The sequence below is a fragment of the Marmota monax genome, unplaced genomic scaffold (assembly GCF_021218885.2).
Source record: "Marmota monax isolate L192 unplaced genomic scaffold, Marmota_monax_Labrador192_F-V1.1 WCK01_AAM20220418_F8-fsc00660, whole genome shotgun sequence".
Taxonomy (NCBI): domain Eukaryota; kingdom Metazoa; phylum Chordata; class Mammalia; order Rodentia; family Sciuridae; genus Marmota; species Marmota monax.
Genome location: NW_026695001.1, coordinates 142,818 through 163,635, shown reverse-complemented (window position 1 = coordinate 163,635; position 20,818 = coordinate 142,818). Strand labels below are relative to the sequence as shown.

Sequence of the window (20,818 nt, the reverse complement as noted above, 5' to 3'; positions counted from 1 at the left end):
AAGTTCTTTAGTCTCTATTCAAAAATTTAATGTATTTTCCTTTTGTCTCATTCTACACCAGTTCTTTTCGTCTTCTAAGAAAAATATATGGTTGTAAATGTCTGAGGAAACTAATTTGTTTGTTCATTTGTTGTGTTTTGTTTTAAAAAGCATCTACCTATTTATCATATTCATGTAATATACCTTTCTACAAGGTAATGTTGCCAATTTAATTAAGAGAAGGGGCTGGGCTGGGGATATAGCTCAGTTGGTAGAGTACTTGCCTTGCATGCACAAGCACCTGGGTTCGATCCCCAGCACAAAAAATAAATAAATAAATAAATAAATAAATAAACAAACAAATAAAAATAAAAATTAGGATAAGGAGGCCTGGAATCAATTTATCTTCCAATCAGTCATCTATCTACATTTATTAAGCTTCTCCAGAAGAACAAAACCAATAAATAATATATACAATATCATGAGGGGATTTATTGGTTTGGCTTTCTGATAAGAAGATGGATAGTCCCACAAATGCTTTTTATATGCTAGAGAGCTGGGAAATCAATAGCTGCTCAGTCTAAAAGGCTGGATTGGATGCCTCAGAAGAGGGATCAGGGATGTGACTCCCATCAAAGTCTAAAGTCCCGAAAGATCCCTGGAGAGTCACTGGTGTAAGTGGAAGAATATGGCAGAAAAAAATGCACCTGAAAAAGAAGGGTTGTTGAGCCTATATATGCACTTCCTCTCTTCCATTTTTTGTTCCATCTGGGACTCCAGACTATTAGATAGTGGCATACAGTTTGTTCACTCATATGCCAATCATTCCTAGAAAAGCCTCACAGACACACCAAGAATGCACCCAGCACCTCTCTTTCTCTCTCTCCATATACATGTATATAATTATATGTATATAATTATATAATTGTATTGTGTGTATATATAATTGTAATATACAATATTATCTCATTCACATCCCACATGGGTGATGGAATTTGTGTTTCTTCTGCATAAATGAGGCTGGATGCAAAGTAAAACTAAGAGAAGAAGGTGACCAAAAAATCACAGGACACAGAAAGTAATTTTGAAAAGCAAAGGCAAGATGGCTCTACAACGTTAGGGTTCAAGCTTCCACACTGGAATGAGAGAGAGTAAGAGCCCACATTTGCTTTATTTTATGTGGGGAAAACTTCAAAGGTTTTCCACAGAATGTTCTTCTGCCAAATAAGGTAGGATTTTGCCTGTCCAGTCCCAATGGGTCATGCCAAGGGGAAGTAGGAAAGCAGCCTTCCTAGCTCAGTGAAGACTGAGGTCATGTGCATTGCATAATCTATTAACTAGGAGGAGCCATAAAATGACTTGCAATGCCAAACCAAAATCTCCTTGGCTTAGGCTGAGTGAAGACACTAAATAGCTCAAGAGTGGCTTCCCACAAGTATATATATATATATATATATATATATATATATATATATATATATATATATATATAATATTATTTTCCAGTGGTTACTACGTTTCTAGTTGTGTGTGTGCACAACATGGACAATAGTTTACAGAGCCTTTGGAGACACAAATATGTGATTAGATGTTCTAGTGGGACATACAGAGGCTTTTTCTCTAAACATATTTAGGAAACAGGCTTTGTGAAACAAGAGGGTACATTGTCATAGATGCATCTCCACAATGATGGGCATAGAGTCATGGTATGCACAACAGTGTGCTAACTCTCTGGACTAGCACCTGGAAAGAAGGTGTGGCGTTCAGCAACAATAGCTACACCACAACCCCATCAACCACTCCTTACCACCATCTATGGTGGTCATGCTATAGGGAAACTGTGTTAACACCATTACCTGAATGATTTTTTTTTCCCATTTAAGGATGGGATATTTATTGAAGCTTCAGAAACATGGAGCTCAAGAAGGAGATCATCCTGTGATGTCAGAAAGAACTAGTTGAGGGGGCCTTTTTGGCTGGTTGGGATGTGAGCTATAAGGACTGTGGCCAAGTTAGCAACTTGTGTGAATCATCTTCATGTGGTTGTATTTCTGGGTAAGCTAACTAAGGAAAAGGTCCAGCCCCATGATGAAGCATTGGGAGCACACGGACCTACTTCTGGATGTTTTTTTTTTTAAGTTGGCATTCTATAACAATCTGCCTGCAAAAATCACACATGCTGGACAGGAAGGATGCCTCATTGTGGTGTTATTAGGTTTGACTTGGAGGGTGATTATCTTACCCATTGTGGTCTGCATATAGACATATCACTTGACCAATTATTTATGAGAAAGAGGAATGTGTAAAGGATGATCTTTATTAATCTCACAATAACTTTAGAGTTTGGTATTGATCAGAAAAGGAAATTAAGACTCAGAAAGCCTATGTTTAACCCTGTACTGGCATGGGATTAAAATATATGGGACATATTTCTGGGCCTGGTATCTATATTTAGTCCAAATTGTTTAGTTTTGTTTGTGAGAGGGAAATATTCCACAGGTAAGGAATGTTGTTTTTCCAGACAAGCGTCTGTCCCTCTGATTGATGCTTCAAGTCACCCTATTCTTAATAAGGCCAAGGAAAGGATTTGTATCCCTTGGTGACGAAGTACCTGAAATACAACTTTGGGGCATCATGACAAAGTGGGCTACAGTACAGCATGGGTAGCCATAGCCACTGGAACCATGATGGGGCAGAGTGTGATGCCTCTTCCAGTCCAGCTCTGTTTTGACAGGCAGCATAAAGCTGATCACATAGGCAGTGGACTGGTCTGCTAAGTGCACAGTGATTTCATGCAGAAAATACTCCTAGAGTTTCAGCCATCTTGCTCTATGCATCAGAGCAATTGGCACAGGGGAAGCATTGGGGGTGGGGGGACAATGACTTTCAGAGAAGTAGGACTTCCAGGCACATGGATATACATGTCACAGGACACAAGAGTGGCTGTGTCCCAGGAGCTAGAGTAATTAGACAAAGAGGAGAAAGCCAATGGATCTGGGAACATCAGAAACAAACTCATTAAACCTGGAATTTTCTTGGAATCTAACAGAACCGATTCCAGATAATAACTGATGGGATTCCCCCACCCCCCTTGTTGCTGGTGTTTTTTGTACAAGTAATCAGAAAAATGGCAAACTTATCATTGTTTTTCTGGGTGGGCTTCAATGTAAAGAGCCACTCCACTTGGCCTCCGCCTAATCAAACCTTTTGCATCAGGGCCCCCTGGGGTTTATTTCTATATCTATGAATCTGATTGTTCCCAAGAGAAGGCTAAGAGCACATACTTTGTGGGAAGCCAAAATTGCTTCAAATTGACATCAAGGACTGACCACAGGATGAAATTAAATGTTGTCAATGACCCAGATGTTTTGAGTGGGATGGGGATGTTCATTTTCCAGTGACAGGAAAAAGTTTGGAGCCCTCCACAACTCTATTTAGGATTCCAACTAAGTTAAAGAAACACTTCCTAACTCTTTTTGTTTTGTTTTGTTTTGTTTTGTTTTAATCTTCTGTGACATTTTATGATTTAATTATCTGAATAAAATGTTCTTCTGCAGTGTCTTTACATTCCTTTATTGTGAGTCCCTTCTCTTCTTAAATGCACTATTGATCAATTGATGCACTTGTTCTTTTTGGACTCCTTGGGAACAGTTACAAATTTACTGTTAAACTCCTAAATGGATCAAATCAATTTCCCAATTCCCTGAGAATAAATATCAAATTCCTGTCTTCCAGGATCTATAAGCAAACAGATCTCTCTCCATTAATGAAATAAGGTTTCTTTTAAGTGTTATTGCTAGTAAGAGGGAAAAATGCTCAGTTATTTTTTATAACCAAATAAAATGTTCTTTGAACCCACTGAAATCCAGCTTTCACAGATGCCTGTCAAATTTCACTGATATAAAATGTCTTTACTTGGAAACTGACTAATAATAAACCATGAATATCTCATATTTGTGTCATCAATTTAGTGAATAAATATTTTACAGCCTTTTTAAAAATAGTTCTACTTTTTAAAAATATTTGTTTTTTTAGTTGCAGTTGGACACAGTACCTTTGTTTTATTTATTCATTTTTATGTGGTGCTGAGGATGGAAACAAGGGCCTTGCATGCACTAGGCAAGTGCTCTACTGTGGAACCACTACTCCATCCTCTCCTTTTTAATAGTCATAAAATCCAGTTGAGTAGACTCAAGGAAATGATATGATGGGATTACAAAGGTCATAACATTGGAGTATAATAGCAAGAATGAATCTGTTGAGTCAATGCTATGTTAGTCAGCTTCCCCCTCACTGTAGTAAACACCTGAGATAATGAACTTATAAAGAGAAAAAGTTTTATTTGTATTTACAGTTTTGAAGATTCCAGCCCATGATTAGTTGACCCTGTTGCTTTAGGGCTGTGGTGACACACTGTATTAGGAGTATGTGGTAGAATAAAACTCCTCCCTCAAGGCTGGAAAGTAAAAGAGAGAGGAAGGAAGTGCTAAGCATCCAGAATCTCCTTCGAGGTCATGCCCCCTTTGACCTAAAGATTGTCACCTCTTAAAGGCTCCAACCACTTCCCAGTAGCATTATGGACTGGGGTCTAAGCTTCTAACACATGTCATTTGGGACCATTTAAGATTCAAACTGTAACAAATGGAAAACATGAAAAACAGAAGTGATTTGAACATAGGACAGTGACAACCTCAGAAAATCCAGAAAAACAGTCCAGTCCTTTGGATTCAATTTCAGGTCTGGTTCAGATAAAATAAATAAGAACAAGGTGAGAGTGGACTATAGAAAATGAATGAGATAGGAAACTTGATAGGAGTTAAATGCCATCACCAGAAATGTTACACATTTCTATACATAACTGAGTAATAATAATAGTTAATCTGTGCTAAATTCTACATGACAGGTATTTCTTTTCTTTTCTTTTTTTATTTATTTAACTTTTTATACCAGAGATTGAACCCCAGGGCACTTAACCACTGAGTATGATAGGCATTTCTAATCTTAACTTGACAATCAATCAAAAGATTAATTAACTCAATCATCATGGTATATATTTCTTGTGTTATCTATTATTATTCCTATTTTACTGTTGAGATGTAATAAATTGTTGTAGTTTACAAATCAAATATGCCTTGAGGCTGCACTAAGCATCCAGTAGCCTAATTTCTGAGCTTGTCCTCAACCACTTCAAGACACTACCAGGGTAACAAGGGAGTGCAGGGAGCAGGCAATTATAGAAACCTGGAGGGAAGAGATGGAGGGTGTCACCATGGGCACAGAAATGACATCCTGGAGATTGTTTCTTCTCCCTAGAGATATACTTCACATTTTCATGGGTGGACAGTTGTTAGTGGAGACCAAGCAAAACAGAGGCCAGAACCCAGAGTCCAGGGCAACAAATATGAAGCCTTGTTTATAAGGCATGTTTGAGGCAGAATACTTAAAATGGAGAACTAAGATAGAGGATGAGTTGGCAAAAATAATTTGGAGCCAGAAGATACAGCACATTGAATGGTGAGGAAGCAGAAAAAAAAGATCATATGATGAAATCAATGTGTTAGATAGAGAGGCAAAAATATCTCTCAAAGGGAGAGACTTTAAAGAGATAAGAACAAAGGGCCAAGAAAGCACCTGTATCAGTTGAATCCTGAGAAGGAGGAGGAGGAGGCTGCATGAGCATGCAAAGACAAGGCATGAGGAGAGTGTGGCAGTCTTTGGAAAGGAATCTGTTTGTGAAATAGATCAAAGAGTGTGGATTCATGAGTCAATGATATGAGAAAACTCAGTATGGTAGAGAGCCAGTAAAGTGTAGAGGTCAAGAGCAGAGATTTGAAACGAGACTGCCAAGAGACACAACTGAGCTCTGATAAGCTACACAATCTTAGACAAGCTACCTACCTTCTTCTAGCCCAAGACCATCATCTGCATGATGGATGGCGTGTGCATTTCTGTGCTACTGTAAGCCTTAAATGACTTGATACTTGACAGTGTGTGGAACAGTAAACAGCATATCATGGGCTGTACAAACATATTTGTTAAATAATTCAAGGAAAAGAAAAACGTCAGGTTATGATTGGGGCACATAACTTCTACAGTTTTTATTAAGAAGTCAGATCAATGAGAGGTAACATTCAAATATAAGCCTGGATACTGACCCTTATTGGAAGCCTTGAGTTTTACTTTACAAATGTCATTTTAACTGGGCACAGTGGTACACAACTGTAATACCAGCAGCTTGGGAAGCTAAGGCAGAAGGATCACAAGTTCAAAGCCAGTCCCAGCAATTTAACTAGACCCTAAGCAACTTAGAGTGACTCTGTTTCAAAATAAAAATAGTAATAATAAATAGGGCTGGGGATGCAGCTCAGTGGTTACGTGCTTCTGGGTTCAATCCCTAGTACAAAAAAAAAATGCTATTTGTATTGCATATATACTATATGTGCTTTTCAGTTCTGATGTATTGTCATAGTTCTCTCTCTCTCTCTCTCTCTCTCTCTCTCTCTCTCTCTCTCTTTCTCTCTCACACACACACACATAAACACACACACACAGACACACCCACAACTCTCCCTCAGTATTCAAGAGGGATTGGTTCTAGTATCCTCTGTAGGCAACAAAATGTACAGATACTCAAATACCATATAGAAAATGTCCCAGTATTTATAATAAGTTACACACATACTCTTGTACACTTTGATATAGCACTAGATCACTTACAGTATCTAAGACAATGTAAATCTTATATAAATAATTATATTATTTAGAGACTAATGAGCAAAAGAAAATAAGCATGTTGTTTTAAAAAATATTTTCAATACATTGTTGGTTGAAACTGGGGATGTGGAAGTTGCCAATAAAGAGAATCAAGTTTATTTGTAATGTTTTATAACCATCTCAGTATCCTGGACATCCTTAATGTTTAATAATATCTGCTAATGATGCTAATTCTAACAGTGAATGTGACTACATGATTTCATGACCTATTTTTGACAAAGTCACGCAATATAATCTTTTGTTTGTTTTAACTTTGCATTTCTTCTCCTTGCTTCAATGTTATACTTCCCTTTACCAGAATCACTTTTGGGTGCATCGCCATTAGCCAGTGATTAATGACCTATTCTTCCTGGGTGTGGTAGTTTATACATATAGACTAAGGTTTAGATAGATTAAGTAGAATATCTTAAGATTAAGAGGAATAATAGAAATGAAAGGAAGATATTTTGATTGGGTGTAGAGAGGTGCCAACAAACCAAGATATTTCCATTATTCTATGAAGATTATGGTCTATATAGCCTGGGTCTGATCACTGAGATTTTTCCTTCCTGTACTGGGTAAGGCAAAAGGTGTTATGACTTGTATAATTAATTTAAGTGGCAATCCTGACAGTATTCTCCTTGTTTTTTTGCCTTTTGGGTTCTACTATATTTAAGAGTCTGACATAAAACATGAAAAACGTTATAACCTACTCATTAATGAAAATGAAGATTGTGACTGTTTGCATTATGGTCAGAGGTACTACCACTGTCCCCCATGTCACCTACTAGTTTCTAATGACTAGAATACACCAGAATGCCACAAATTTTTGGCATTCACATTGCTTATGAATAATAAAAGTGCAATTCAAACATATGCATCTCAGGCTGGGGTTGTGGCTCAGTGGTAGAGTGCTCATCTAGCACATGCAGGGCCCTGGGCTGGATCTTCAGCACCACATAAAATAAATAAGTAAAATAAAGGTCTTGTGTCCAACTACACCTAAAAATAAATATTTTTTTAAAATATCATATTTCTTCTCATTCTGTGATCCTCTCATTGTCTGCTCTTTCTCTTAATGCACAATGTGAATGTCAAATCTGTTTGCTTTAATTATGTTAAAAGGTTATGTTGGAAGGTTATTAATTTAGTCTTTAACAACATGAAATAGCACTTATATTATCATTGTCACTTTGCACACATAAACAAGAACTTGATTAACAGTAGCCAACCATGAGAAAATAAATGTTCTCAGAAATGAGGATATTTTTAGTGCTTAAGCACTCGGTGTCACTAGTATACTCTCAACTACAATTATCTGCACCAAAAGAATGTGAAGTGAAGCAAACAGATGAAGAAATACAGGCATTCTGAGCAAAAATGGACAACTGTTCTTTCATCAAATAACATTCCTTTGAAACAAAGGAGACATCTCTGAGGCAAAGTTTATGAAATAATAGTGAGTATGGTTGTTAAGTACCTTTGAGCTATGTGAGAAAGCATCATTCTGCAATTAGAAGCATATGGAAATTGTGTGGGAATCAAATATTTGTAAGCTGAATTATGTTTTCCCATTGGCTTTCTTTCCAATTTTGGACATGTCTTACTACTTCATTTAATAGTTTCAGTTCTGCATAAGATAAAAGTTATTTCTAAGGGGGTGACAATGTTCTGTTTCTAAATAGAGTTCCATGGGAACAGTTCCATGGAAGAATACAGATGGACAAAAGTCATTGTGGTATTTAAGATTTGACATTTTACTGTATAAAAATTATACCACGATAAAACACTAGCAAAAATTACCATTATTCATCTTAATGTTGTTTCCAATAGCCTTTTGCTTTTGTAAACAGATAATCTGTGGTTAAGTAATGATTCTACAGAGCATTTCAAGTACATAGACAAATGAATGCTGAATCCTTCCATCTTTGCATGTTCTAAAATATGTCACGTGGCTAATTCCCACATCTTGAGAACTGCTTACCATTTGATAAAGATTTGAGCTTTCATATTTAAGAGACCAGACTGGTGATTTTCACACTGATGTGTAACCTTTTTGTGGATTGCAATAAGTGCCCCTTGAGTCTGAAGAGATTTCATGAAGGTGAGCAGGCATACTATTGATGAAGGAACAGTTGTTTTAAATTTTGTCTATTACTTTTTCTTAAAGCAGAAAACCTCACACTGTGTAAGCACTGTTTGAATTCAATTTATGTATGCAGGTTCTCTTAAAGTCAGGCATATATGCAATTTACCAAGTGAATTTTGCTGTCATATCATCTTCCAGCCCAATTATTAAGTATGATACTTAGCTTTTGTTTCTCTATAAACTGGTTGAAGATTAGTCATTTCTTAAATATATAAAACCTGGTATTAAAAGTTTGTTTAAAACAATTTCAAAGAAATTTTTGATGTGTGTTTAAAAAATGAAAAAAGGAATAAAAAGAGAAAACAAAAATCCCAACATATCCAAGCATACTGTGCTTTATTTTGATTTTATTAACTTAAAAATTTGCCTCTTTCACATCACCCTAGATAACATAGATTATTCTTAGGTTTTTATTTTTCTTGTCTTAGAAAAGAAAAATCATTTGGTTGTACCTAAACTAATCTTTGAAATCAAACAGAGTATGTCTGGAGCTTACCTACTGAACTTTGATTCCAGACCACTGATATACCCAGGATTCAGTGAGTATATTACCTCTGGCTTTATAATTTCCCAATTAATTATGTGCTTCTTAGAATCATTTAGAGGCTTTCTTTCTTTTTGTCTCAGCTCTCCAGAAATTAAACATTGATTTTATATATATATATATATATATATATATATATATATATATATATATATATATATATATATATATATATATTCTTTAAGTTGTAGATGAACACAATATGTTTATTTCATTTGTTTATTTTCATGTTGTGCCTGGGATCTAACCCAGTGACTCACGCATGCTAGGCAAGCATTGTACTACTGAGCCACAACTCTGGCCCCATAGCATTGTTTCTAAAATCTACCTGTCCTACAAACCAGCATAATGCATGAGTTTACCCCCATCCAAAACCTTATTCCCAATTTTTGGCAATATATGGTACAGTATTTTGTTTGCTGCTTTTCCACCCTATTGTTAGAAGCCAGAAACAATTCAAGTAAAAGAAGATATTAAATTTCTACTATGTGCCAGGTACCAAGCTAATGAAATGATGTACACATGGAGGTTTAGACATGGTCTCTGATCTTGAATACCTCACAATACACTGCAGGTCATGTATTCATAAATTGGTCATTTAAATATCATTGTGGATACCTCCCATACACGAATGTTGTCAATTCAAAAATAAAAGATAGAAGATAACTTGCTGCAATAATCTAAAAATAAGTCAGTATAATCTCATAGGACAGAATTCCACATCAGAGAGTTAGATCAGCCCCAGAGATTAGACTAGATTGAAGGAAAATTCTAACATACATTCTACCAGTTTTCACACTTGTCTCTTTTTCTCTTGTGTACTTTGGTATTCACATTATCTTCAATCCTAAATAAAGTTGAAATGGGAAAAAAGAGAAAAAATAAAAATAAGCAAGCTTTTTCATTTGTGAGACCAGAAAGTGAAAGACTATTATTAAATAAACTTGATAGTGAACTCCCATCAGGGAATCCCTGTTAGGCTAAAAAAAAGTATCATGAAAGATTGTTTATAGTAGCCCAAACACAAATGTGTGTGCATGTATTTGTGTGTATGTGTGTGTGTGTGTGCTCATTATGAATACAAAAATCAGATATCTCCCAATGAGTATGTTGCAAGCCACTTCCATACATAGGACTGTGATAGACAGTTTCCTTTTCTCTTTCTTAAGTGCCTGATCGCTTTTGAGTAATTTTTAACCCTGTTTTGTTCAATAATATACTATATGGGAGAAAATTGCTAGTTTTTTCTTTTCTTTCCTTGGAGGGAAAAAAAAAACACTCCTCATAGAATTGAATTTCCTTCAGGATCCCCTTTGGGAGTCCACAGTGAAGACCTATAATAAAGAACAAGTGTAGAAGAACAGCTTACATGAATGATGATGAACAAGATATACTGTGGAGTTGGGAGTCATTGTTTGCTGCTGCTATACATGGAGGCCCTGCTAGTGTTTGAGGAGACAGCCACCATCACTCAGGGCATTATGTCAGCTGTGGGCATGGTGTGAATCTCTCACGCTGTCCCTAGGCTGTGTAAGACAATATTGTGTCTTAAGGGCAGACCCAGGTGGGAGAGAGGCACGTCTAAAGTCAGCAATATGAAAGATAAGTTTGCATTTGGTGCCACAGACCAAGAAATGATAGTTTAATATCAATCATCATAAACAATTGCAAAACAACTAGATGTTCACACATAGAAGATATATTGTCCATTAAGAGGCAAATGTATCATGAACAGCACCCTAACACTTACTTACTAAAATCTGAATAAGCATCATATGTCCAAGAGCAAATAACCTTAAGCTAATGTGTTTGTAAAGATGAAATTGGATTGACCTTCAAGTGCCTTGTACTTCTAGGGTAGCAACTACAGAATAGCCTCATTGAGGGCTTCATTATCATAATTAGGAGATTTCTCTTCTACCACTGTCTTGATGAGTTAGTTTTCATAAATGAAATAGATATAAACCTCGTGCATGAAACACATATGTATTCTCCCATCATCATACCTGCGATCTTAGAATCCCGGAGATCATCTCTCTCTTGATCCCAAAGCTTGCTCATTGCAGAATCACTAGAGGGCATAGAGCTTTTAAAAGACAGTTCTCTTTGCCTTACTTCTTGAATCAGGAGTTATATTTGTTTCCTGTCATTGCCATAGCAAAAATTTAAAAATCTGGTGGTTTAAATAATAAACAATAATATTGTCTCACAGTTTCAGAGGCCATGAATCAGAAATCAAGGTTTTGGCCAAGCCATGTATCTATGAAGCCTAAGGGGAATTCTTCCTTATCTCTTCCTAGTTTCTGATACTTTCAGCAATCTTTGACACTACATTATTTCAGTCTCTCCCTTTCTCCTCACACGGCTTTTCTCTTGGTTCATGTGACTGTCTGTCTCTTGTACTCTTCTTATAAGGACTCCAGGTATATTAGATCAAGGGCCAATTCTATTCCAAGATTACCTCAGCTTAGCTAATTATGACTGCAAAGATCCTGTTTCCAAATCAGGTACTTTAGATAGAACCTGAACATACTTTTGGGTGGGGAGTAATAATTCACTCCATATCATTGGCACGGGTGAGAATCACTTAGGTGATTTGGCGATAGCAACATTGAGAACTATTCATAAATCATTCCAATTTCCCTGGAAAGTAGATATGTCCAGGGAGTTTGGGTTGATGGAGACAGAATACAGATGAGCAATCTATGTAAAACACAATCCTCTAGAATCCCAAATTATTCATTATGATAACCATGCAGCTTCCTTGATCTTGAATGAGGATCACTTGATATTCTTCAATTTAATCAAAATCTCTATATAAAATGTATTATGCTTTGAAACCAATTGCCTGACTTTAACCTAAGAGTTTCACATTTAAATAATTTTAGCAGCCGTGCTATTCAGTTATTCAAGCAAGACTAAATAGATTGGATGCATTTGCAACTGCAAAGAAGTACACAAATGCATAGACATACACATTTATCTATGAAAGTGAAATGCATTACTCAATGTAGTCTCTCAGAAGTATAGTTATTATTTGGAGTAATGCAAATTTAGGGCTAAATGCTACTTATTTTTTTTAAAAGCACTTAGAGATGTAGAGTTATATGTCTGCAAAAATCAAATGTTCAAATAAATGTACAATAGCCTAGTCCACTTCCTGACACATGTGCCTCTCAAATTTCTTTTCAGCTATGTCCAGGGAGTCATTAAGGGTTGTCAGGCATTAATAAAATGAATTCAGAAACAAGGTTTATAGTTCAGAGGGGAGGATCATAAAAATGTTTCCTTCACAAACAGAATTATATGCAATCACTCTCATGGAAAAGGGCAAAATTTGGGCGAGATTGTCTCAAAATGGGTCACAAGAGCCATTGGAATATGGAATAATTAGGGACATGCTGACATCAGCCCCATAACATGCAGAGATTCTATTAGCTTCTATAAAAGAATAAAAAAGCAAAATTAAGATCTGTGTGGGATGATATTTGACCAAAGATCTTAAATCAGAACACAATTGCACTTTCAGTCCTACTCCCCATAAATTAAGGAGATAACACTTACTTTCCTTATTATATGCTGAGTATCCCTAATCTGAAAATCTTGAATTGTTTTAAAATCCAAAACTGTTTGATCACTGACATGAGCTTTGAGAGGAAAATTCCACATCTGGTCTATGACCCAGTGCCTCACGCATGCTAGATGAGCATGCTACCACTTGAGCCACATCCCCAGCCCCTCCCCCCTTTAAAAAATGTTTTTTTTTTAAGTTATAGATGGACACAATATGTTTATTATTCTTTTTTTATTTGTTTATTTTTACGTGGTGCTGGGGACCGAACCCAGAGCCTCACGCATGCGAAGCAAGTGCTCTACCACTGAGCTACAACCCCAGCCCCTCCAGCCCTTTTTATATTTTATTTTGGGACAGGGTCTTACTAAGTTGCTGAGGCTGGCTTTATTTAACTCATGAACCTCTTGCCTTATGCAATGGCTCATATTTAAAACAATGGTGAACTTAAACTATTATATACAATAACCTTCAGACTATGTGCATAAGGGCATAAAGTATGTATGAAATATAAATGGTTTTGTGTTTAGATTTGAGTGTCATCCTCAAGATATAGTTATATTTATACAAATGTATCAAAATTTTAAAAAAAATCTAAAATATTTGGTCTCAAGCATTTTGGATAGAGGACACTCAATCTGTTATAATTCCGAGGGGGGAATCATAAAAATGTTTCCTTCACAAACAGAATTATATGCAATCACTGTCATGGAAAAGGGCATATATAAAACAAAGGATCAAAATTTAAAAATCTGGAGAAAGATATTTTCAAATTTAGACAGAATTGAGAGTAATATGAAAAAAGTTGGAAGTTAAATAATGAACATAACAAACAAAAGGGTACATTTTGTATGTGTATACACACACAAACACCCCCACACACAGGATTTTCAATTGCAGATGCATAAATTGGGACAATGTACTCTATGAGAACAAGTATTTACAATTAGCCTGTAAAATTATCAGGAACAAGGAGCCCTTATTTGCATATACTGATATATGGTTCTGAATATAGTTTAATGAAGAGAAATGGGCCAGGAGTAACTAGAGAATTTATATCCAAGATAATTTGAAATTTGTGACATATACATAAAAATGTTTGTCTTTTCTGATCCTGCCATTATCTCAGACCTTATCTCAAATTCATTCTTAGAAGCTATAAAGGTAAGCCACAATATGACCAATCTGTTTATAGACTGGTGTGACATGGAAAATACATAAAATTTTTAACCAAGGTCACTTTATAAATGTCAGTGATTTGCCATCAAATCAAAGAAATAATTCTCAAGCAAAGGATCAAAATTTAGACATTTGGAGAAAGATATTTCTAACTTGAGAGAGAATTGAGAGTAATATGAAAAAAATGGAAATTAAATAATAAACATAAAAAACAAAATAGTACATTTTGTGTACAGTGGACAAGAAATAAAGAGTAGAGGTCAAGTCTTCTCAGAAGTCTGGTGAATTGAAAGTGTCTGAGTGAGGTTCACTGACTCCAGAGACTAGCCTCAGAAGCCTCTGTCACATTTGTAAAGATGAAATTTTTCCAAAATGGCTGAGTTAGAATATTGTTTCTTTGCACATATTATTGAATTCTCCCCCATGCTTCTTATGAAAACTTATAATTAAAAGACAATGCTTGGGTTTTATAATCCATAAAGAGGTTCAGAGGTGACAGCTATAAAGAATATAAGGAAACCGACTAGGATGGAACTGAGAAATTATAGTATGTAATTGAAAAGGGTTATATGAATTTCCTTAAAGAAATAAAAAAGGTAAAGTTTAAAAGAGCAAGTTCATGAGCTGACACCTGATTCCAGTAAAGGAAAATTAATTCAGTGATTTAGATGCAGGTGCTCAAAGTTCAAGCACAAAGGTTACTTTCATTCAACTTGTAATGAATGGCAATGCCTTGGGATGTGTCCTTCTGACAGAATTCCATACTCTTGAATATGCTTGAGCAAAGATACAGCTTTGAATGGCAAACAGAAAAAATATGATGAATAATCATGGGATAGGGGAAGAAAAATGTTATTTATAAAAAAGGCAGAGATGGACTGGGACTGTGGCTCAGTGATTGTACACTTGCCTGGCATGTGTGAGGCACTGGATTTGATTCTCAACACCATGGATAAATAAATAAAATAAAGATCTATCAACTGAGAAAAAATTTAAAAAGGAAAAACAATTTAAAAATAAAAAGGCAGAGAGGAGACATTAGAAATTAGATATCAGTGATATCTAATGATATTGCAGAGTCGAATCTTGGAAGACAATTCAGATAGTGTTTGAATATCACAGAATGAACATAATACAAACCTAAATGATATAAGTCAAATATTCAATGTGGCCTCTTCATGAAATCAAGAGATGTGGTAAATACAAGATGTATGAAGTTGCTGCTAATGTAACATGGTATTCTGTAGTACAGTAAACATTTTTCTATATAAAGGAGTACTCTCTAATATAACATACAAAATATAGTAAATGCATAAATCATTTATGGTCATTTTTAAATATCAAGTAATATGTATCGTACATACTATATATGTGCTATAATTTTATATAGATTTGGCAGTGTTATTTACAGCAATACCACCACAAACATTTGGGTAGTATATTGTGCTACAAAGTTACAATAGCCATGACATCATTAAACCACAGGAATTTTTCAGTATTAAAAAAACATTACTTTAGGTACAAAATTAGAAAAATTAAAAATATTATGGGACCACAGTTGTATGATGTGTTGACTAAAATGTTGTAATGTGAAACATGACTATATTAACAGGTAAATTGTAGCAATTCTTATAAGCAATGGTATTAACTTAATTCCAGACATAACATTGGGCATGGTTATGTACAAAGCTTTGTGTTATAGACCTAGGGTACCAGTTCCTCTTCTCCATGATTTCCATCTCTAGCATTAGCAGATATTTAAGCACAAAATACCCGTTGCTATATTTTGGATCTTGAATGTCCACAGGTCTCCAGCCTGTGGTGCTATTGGGATATGGTGGAACCTTTAGGAGGTGGGGCCTAGTGGGAGAAAGTCAGGTTATTTGGAGCATGCCCTTAGAGGAAATATTAGGAGCCTGACTGCTCCTCTTCCTCTCTCTGCTTTCCCAGCTACCATGAGGTGAACAGCTTTGCTTCCTCATGTCTTCCATATCATGATGTTCTGTGCTTCATCATAGACCCAAAAGCCACAGCACCAACTGACCATGGCCTGACAACTTTCAAACCATGAACAATATTGAAACTTTTCTCCTCTAAATTGATTTATTTCAGGGTTTTTTCTCTTTAATCCATTTACTGATGCACATCCATCCTGGACTAGCTGAATGTAGATACCTGAGAAACATTAGTGTTAAAATATTTCCCTTTACAAAGACTGGTAAATGGAGTGCAATGGTCAAAAGCAATAGTTTTTCCCTTGGTTTGTTTCATATGTTATTTTCATAGTTTTTTTAGAGTTCCTGGTGCCACTCAACAATCCACAGTGTGGACAAATACTGCTCAGATGAAACCCAAGTCAAATAATTCACCTTTCCATACACTAATGATAGCTTAACTGGTTCACAGGTTTCAAGACCCTAGTGTCCAATGAAAGTCATTAGAGTTCTCTAGAAAGAAATATATACAATTGCTAAAAAGAATGTCTGGGTATTGTCCATAATTACTCCAGTTATCCTGGTATCAATGCTTTGCCTATGGCTGTTATTTGGTTCAATGACAGAATAAGATGACACTTTTAACAATTTACAACTGACTTCTCCTTGCATACAAATACACACTCACTCATGCATGCACACATGCACGCACACACAATCAGGCACATGACCCAAAAAATAACAAAACAAAAGCATAGAGGGCTTTGGTGGGAAAGGAGGGGTGCTAAATAAATAAACATCTTTACAGACAGAACACTTAGGCTACAGGAACGTCCCTGAGGTTTCTGAGAAGGATGTGCAGAGGTCTGCATGCTAGAAGTAACGTTTTGGAGTCTCTCTCATCAGGCTGCTTGCTGCTGGGAGATGAGGGAGGTCTGGAATTCATCTGGGAAGACTTGGACTTGTGAGCAGAGAACAGGGAATGTTTAGTGAAGGCAGGGTCCTTGGAGACAAGCTGCTCCTTTCCAACTGCCTTTGCATTTGGTTGCTGGAGGCCTGGAGGCTGGTGGCCTTTCTTGACCTTGTCATCCATGGCACTCTTACTGTCCAACTTGACAGAGCTCCCACCTGTCTTTTTAGACAGCAAGGTTGTCTTGCTGAGGTCCGTCGGCCACCTAGTTTCTTTCTGCTTCAAGGCTGACTTGAAGAAGGACAGCCCTTTATCCTCAGAGTTGCTGTCCCTCTTCAGACCAGACCACATACTCGTGCTGGGGGAGTGCAGGCTGGCTATGGAGGATCTCCACCCATGCTTGCCAACACCCCTGCCTCCCTGGCTCTGGTCTGTCTCACCCAAGGGGATCTGGGTTTGGAGATGAAGGTGACACTGGCTCTGTCATATCCCAGGCTTTTTCTGGAGCCCTCCATACTCAAGGTCCCATCTGAAGTCCTGTTTTTCCCAGGAGGGAAGGGGCCCCTAGTAGCAGAGCCTGAGGCTTTTTTTTTTTTTTTTTGGCAGATGTAGAAAAAGCAATGTAATCCAGGGCAGAAGCTGATTTCTGCTTCTGTGGTGAGGGAGATGATGTGGAATCATGGGACTTGGGGAATGACTCCTTTTTGAGCTGGGCAGGAGCAGAGAATGAATGCCTTCCAATGGCCCTGGAAGAATCTTCTTTGCTTCAAGAGCAATAAGGCTTTAGAGAAAATTTTACAGGAACAGGAGAAGAAGGGGATGTATTTGAAAGAGATGATTCTTGGCTTGCCAAGGCTGTTCTCCCTTTCTACATGCTTTTATCTGGCTCAGAAGTGCCTTTGGAGCTGGGGGATCTCTTGGTGTACTCTCTGGTTTCTTTGTGAGCGAGCCTGGGTGGCCTAGGGATTTCACTTCTTTGACAGGAGAGCTGTCCATGGAATCACTCTGATCCACTTAAGCAATCTGGTTATTGTTATCAAATGCATTGGAGACAGGAGGTAAGTGATGCCCTTGTGCCAAGTTTTTGCTCGGTATATCTACAACACTGGAGTTCAATTTGCAGGTATCTGACTCTTATCTGAACACAAGCCCCTCTATGACAGCTAGGGGGGCTTGGCTCACAGCCTTGTGTTCTCTGCGATTATCACTTGCTTCCTGATAACTGCTGGAAAGGTTCCTAAAGCTGCCAAAGAAAGAGATGAAGAGAGACCTTATCATCCCCTGCCTCCCCAATCTTCTCTAAGGTGGAGTCAGACCTGTGAGTCAGAGTCCCCTGAGAAGGGGAAGGAGAATTGGAGCACATCTGCAGTTTTGCAGACAGGGACCAAGAAAATCTGCAATTTTCATTAACAACCAAGGAGCTGGTCACAGATGATCTGGAGGACAAGCTCTGGCGCTGGACACTCCTCACAAATGGCTGAGAAGAAAAGCCATCAACATCTTCACTCCTTTCCCTGTCATCTCTATGGACTCGGAGATTGAGGCCAGGGAGGTGCATTTGGAGGAGGCCACTGAAGTCACACTGGCTTGCTTGCTCCCCGGAAGCCCGCTCACCCAGTGCTCGCACAGGGAAGAACTTGTGGAGCCAGCTACTGAACTGTTAGCCGACTATGATGGGATGGCTGTCTGCCTTTGGTAGAAGAGGATATAGGCTGTCTGGGTGCACACCTCATCCTCTGACAGCTGCTGTACATCACTGTCATTAAAGCAATACAAGAGGCCATCCACGGAGTTCTTATAGTATGCTGTGAAGTGTCCCCCCTTGCATGGTGTCATGGTGATTGCACACAGCATACAGGTCATAGATGTAGTCCTCAGGGTCCCTCCTGAGTCCATAGGGCCGCCTCCACAGGGACCAATGGGATGGCTAACTCCAGCTGCTCTGGTTTCTATTGACCACATGAGGAGTCATGTCCAGGCAAGTCAAGAGGAACTTGACTTTGTGCTGAAGTTTCACACGCCTGTCTCCTTCCTGTTGAAACCTCTTGAGGTGTAATGATGAGCACCACAGGCAGAGTCCACAGGCTCAGTGTGATGCTCCCCTGCTGCAGCTGCTTGCAATGTGGGCAATGCCAGGCATCATCTGGGGCCAGTCGTTCCTCTCGACCTGGCTCCTTTGCGCTGCATCCCGAGGGCTGCTGGGGTCAGGCGAGGACTCCAGACGCCCTGCCAGGTACTGGCCCAGCGCCAGGTACTGGGCGAAGAGCTCGGTGTTGCTGAGGTACTGCATCACGGCATTCATGAAGCACGTGTTGCGGTGGTTTCAGAGCCTCACCACTCAGGCACCAGCTTGGCGGCTCAGGTGGGCGGTGCGGGAGAGGCGGGAGACAGCGTGCGCGAGGCAGGAGCAGCCGGCGGGAAGCAGCTGCAGAGGCCGCCACGGTTTGGGCCGCTCCCTCAGAGCTAAGGTGCGAGAGCCTGGACAGCTTCTTGGGGACGCGGCTCAAGAAGCTGCCCATGGAAGGCGCTAAAGAAGGCGACCGGCCCGGCCCCCCGTGCCCCCGCGGCCTGCGTGGCGGCTCTGGAACAGCCGCTTGCTGAAAGAGCACTTCTCCTTCCAGCCCGCCGCCTCTACCTTGGATTGGCCGCGGCTGCCCATGCTCATCACCACGCCTGCCCGCCCGGCCTGGGACCCCGCCATTGCCGCAGCGCATCCCGCCGCTCTGCGCCTTACTGGCCGGAGGGCTCGATGCCCCACACACCTCAGAGCGCCTCCAAGCCAGCAAGCGAACCTATTTCAGGATTTTTTCACAGTTATGAAAATCTGACTAAACACCTGTATCATAGGACTTCCATTATGGAAAAATGTTATTTGAATCCATATGTGCCACACACTGTACTCATGTGGAGATAGCAAGAATGAATGAATAATCTTCATTGTAGGATGTGAAGCTAACGGCAAAGTTATGCATGGGGAGACAGAATACAAGAACAAATAATGGACCCAGCATGGAGGAGAAAACTTGCTGGAGTGACAGAGGAATGAAATGAAAAAATGTGGATGAAATGTGGCATAGTGGGATGTTTGAGATGAACTCCAGGCAGTAGGGAACAACATCATGGCAAGACGTACTAGGAAAATATAGGTACAATGCCATTTCATTCTATATAAATCCAGATATGTAAATTTAAAATAACAAAGTTTAAGAGGTATTAATAAATTATTACTTTATGTACAAAATTTGAAAAGTAAAAAATTTCCTAAATGTAAAAGATTATTAACTTTAACCTTGTTGAGTTAACAGTTTCTACGATTTCATGGGACCACTTTAGCTAATTCAGACAAATTTCTCCCTTCCTTTGTCAAAATTTACCTTCAAACTTCTATGAATGCATTTGGTGACTTCCATTGTATAATTTTAGTGTGCATAATTGTCTTAGTCCATTTTCTGTTGCTATTACTGAATACCATAGAAAATGTAATTTATAAAGAGTAAAGTTTTTTTTTTTTTTCAGTTCATGTTTCTGGGAATCCAAGGATGAAGTGCTGCAAATGAAAAAGTTCTACTTTTTTTGGAGCCTCTTTGTAGATTCTCAAAGTGGTGTAGGGCATCACAGGGTGAGGCAGAATGTACCGGTTAAAGTTTCTCTGCCTCTTTTTTGTTAAAAGCAGAGTCCCATTTGTTAAGTTCTACTCCTATTACCTCATTTAACCTTAATTACCTCCCAAATCTCATACAACGATTAAATTTGTAGCCTTTTAATCACTCACAATGGGGATTAAATTTCAACATGAATT

At 38.2% G+C, this 20,818-nt stretch overlaps 1 pseudogene; it reads right to left on the bottom strand.

Moving 5' to 3' along the window:
- Nucleotides 1–16,915: 16,915 nt before the first annotated feature.
- Nucleotides 16,916–20,818, bottom strand: part of LOC124081347 (ubiquitin carboxyl-terminal hydrolase 31-like) — a 28,988-nt pseudogene continuing 25,085 nt past the window's right edge.